Source organism: Humulus lupulus, chromosome 7 (assembly GCF_963169125.1).
Source record: "Humulus lupulus chromosome 7, drHumLupu1.1, whole genome shotgun sequence".
Classification (NCBI taxonomy): Eukaryota; Viridiplantae; Streptophyta; class Magnoliopsida; order Rosales; family Cannabaceae; genus Humulus; species Humulus lupulus.
In genome coordinates, this window is record NC_084799.1 from 54,738,954 (window position 1) to 54,742,630 (window position 3,677).

Below are 3,677 nucleotides of genomic sequence, written 5' to 3' on the forward strand. Positions count from 1 at the left end.
GCATAATACCATCTTTTCAAGCATACACAATAGGGAACCCTTAGTCCCATTATAGATATTCAACCAGGTGCAGTTTTCTTACCTTTACTCTTTGCGGTTACTGATTAGGAGCAGCACTCCTCAAGCATGATCTGTTCCTGAGCCTTAGCTTATATCACCTAGCCACAACCAAGGTGAAGGATACCATCAACATACTTAAATGAGCTTCTATACAAAGTTATAATCTCCGGAACATTGAATTTCACCAAACATGGTAAAAGATTCAATCCCGAGCACCCTAGGTTAAATTCCCAAGCCTAGAATCTCAAAATTCCAAAATCCCTTAAGGGCCGCGGCATTAGCCATCCATGCCACGGCATGGCCCCAATCAGAGACCACCCAATGCCTAAAAATAGGTAAGGGTCACGGCCCTACTTAGACCATGCCGCGGCCCGCCCTCCTTCCTCAGCACCCACCAGCTTCGAAGGGCCACGACTCACAAAGAACTATGCCGCGGCCCGACCCCTTCAAACCCAGAAAAACCACCATTTTTAACTCCCAAACCTCATGCAAACTCACTCAAAACCACCCCAAATCCACAACTCAATTATCCAAAAACTTCCCACAAGATTCCAACAACACAACCCAGCTGAATCCTAGGTTAGAAACCCATAAAAAACCCATTTCAATTACTGAAACTTTCTAACCCAAGAACTCAAAACCCAGCCATGTCAAACTCGAATTTAAGCCTCTAAATCATGAATTATAACTTACCTCTTCAGCTGAACTCCTTTTCTTGGCAGAATCCTGATAATTCCCAAGTTTTCCAACGCCAATTCAACCTTAACATCAATATCACAATCATCTCATTACTCAGTCAAAAACTCAAAGTTTCTAACTTCAAAACACAGTTTAATTCTTACCTTAGCCTTGATTAAATGTTCCTTCAACAATCCTTGAGTTGAGCCTCTAAATCCCCACCTCAATTCTCAGAAATTCCCAGCTTGATTCACTAAATTTTCAGTAGTTTCCTCCTTGTGTTTTTCCTTGAAAGAGAGAGTAGAGAGAAGAGCTGAGAAGATAGGTCGGTCTAATATTTGTTCTACTGTTTTCCTTTAATTTTAACCTATTCTTATCCCATTAAGTCAATCCCGAGGCTCGGGGTGCCGGAAACGTCCCCGAGGGCAAAACAGTAAAATTCCCCAATATTCTCGCCTAGACTTCCTAACCTCAAATATATCTCCATATATTTATTTTCATAACCCGATAGTCTAAATAACTGCCCGATACCTAAAATATCCCTGACTTATCCAAAGTCAACTATTAAGCCCCGTTGTGACTTTTCCCGCTATCTAGCTCCCTAGGATCGCCTCAGGTCGCACACTGCAGATTTACCCACATAATAATGTGGTTCTCACATTTATAACATTTAATCACAATTCAACATTCATATAATCACACAGGCATTCTTAACATATAATCATGTATTAAATCAATAAATTCACACATAAACCAAATTATGCTCTCCCGACACACTAATTAAGGCCCTTAAGCCATATTAGTGATTTTGGGTCGTTACACGAGCTAAGGAGCTTAGGAAATGTCTGGCTCGTGAGGCTTCCGAGGCTCAGGGTAGTCTTTCAGATGATACTTCTCACCCTAGTTAGTCTTCTTGGTCCTTTGTTCTGTCTTTCCTCTCATGCCATTGGCAAGGCACCTTGTACTTGACAGTTTTTACATATGACATTTTATGCTTTTATGCTTTTTAGTTATGAGTACTCAGTGTATTGAGTGAAAAAAAAATTATTTCCAATGCTTACTAAGTATATCAACTCACAACCCTCATTGGTTCAGGTATCAATATACTCTGAACACATGTATTTTACGTGCCATACTAACCTTAGTCCTTTACGTTTTTCATGCTAACAACCATGGTAATGTGAGTAGTATGATACTTCACCAAGTACCATGAACAAAACGGTCAGGTCGACCACCCAATGGGTGATAGGCCAACCACCCTATAGGGTTGATGGACTAGCTGACCACCCCATAAGGGACATGGTTAGGAATCTCCCTACCAATGCCTTTTTTTGTTTTTTTTTTTTTTTGCACTTTCGGAAGATATGTTGAACAAATGTCCTAGAAAAACTTGAGCTTGCTTAGTACTTAAGGTCACCCCCTCTTTGCTCGTGTATACCCCGATCGATATGTACTATATGCCCCCCAAGTGATCATGGGTTTAAAAGCCTTGGTCACTTGCTACTTGATCATGCCTTGCTTCAAGCGTTAGACACATAGTACTATCCTTTTCACCCAATGATGCAAGCAGCAAATGCTTGTCCCTCATTGGTAGTCGGGTGATGGTTTCATACTCAGTAGTAATGATACCTATACATAGATGTAGATTGTGTAGCAAGTGTCGATCACAATCTACGTAATCTCTTGTGTACTCGTTATAATGATTGTAGACAAAAATGTCTATGTTGGACCAACCGAGTCTAGATGGGCTAATCGAGCCTGTAACGAGTCTTAGATCAAATTATCGATCGGTCCCTCAAGGAGCAGATTTGATTATGATCTGATAATAGCGACTGGTTCTCGGACCAGTCTCTTGTTTTTTTATCGTATGGGCCGATAGGTTCCTCAAGAACTGGGATCGAAAGTGATCAAATAAGTTGGTGACAAGATCCTTGGACCAATCTCTCATTTGGATCTTATGGGTCGATAGGCTCCTCAAGAACAAAGATTGAACATGATCCATTAATTTGGCGACAAGGTCCAAGGACCTATCTCTTTTGTTGATCGTGTGGGTCGATAGGTTCCTCAAGAACTTGGATCTAACATGATCAAATAGTTGGCGACAAGGTCCTCGGACCAGTCTCTTATTTGGATCGTATGGGTCGATAGGCTCCTCAAGAACCAAGATCGAACATGATCCATAAATTTGGTGACAAGGTCCTAGGACCTATCTCTTTTGTTGATCGTGTGGGTCGATAGGTTCCTCAAGAACCAAGATCAAACATGATCAAATAGTTGGCGACAAGGTCCTTGGACTAGTCTCTCGTTTGGATCATATGGGTCGATAGGATCCTCAAGAACCAATATCGAACATGATCCATAAATTTTGCGAGAAGGTCCTAGGACCAGTCTCTCTTTTGGATCGTATGGATCGATAGGTCCCTCAGGGACCAGAATCGAACATGATCCGATGGGGTTGACAGGTCTACAGGACAAGTCCTTCGTTGAATGAAATTTAAAGAACTAAGAGAAACTTTAGAAATTAAATTCATTCACTGAAGCACAATGGTTGTTACGTAGATAATTTGTAAATAATACATTTGCAAATTAAAACTTGTATTGCTACTGAGCAACTTCATTGATAGTATCGGCGGAGGTGTTCCCCATTCCAATAGTTTCTTATTAGTTCACCATTCAGTCGAGCTATCTTTTACGTCCCTGGTGGTATCACCTCCTCCACGAGGTATGGCCCTTCCCAGTTAAGTCCTAGTACCCCTGCCATAGTGTCCTAGTGTTTAGGAGTACCCTCCTGAGTACTAAGTCCCCAACCTGGAATTTTTGATCTTTCACTCTCTTTGCAACAGGTTACTATCATGTTGTTTATGCATAGTCCTTTCTTTGCCTTGACCATTGACGCATTATAGCATTCTCATGCTTCCCTTTGGTTACCCTGTACGCAT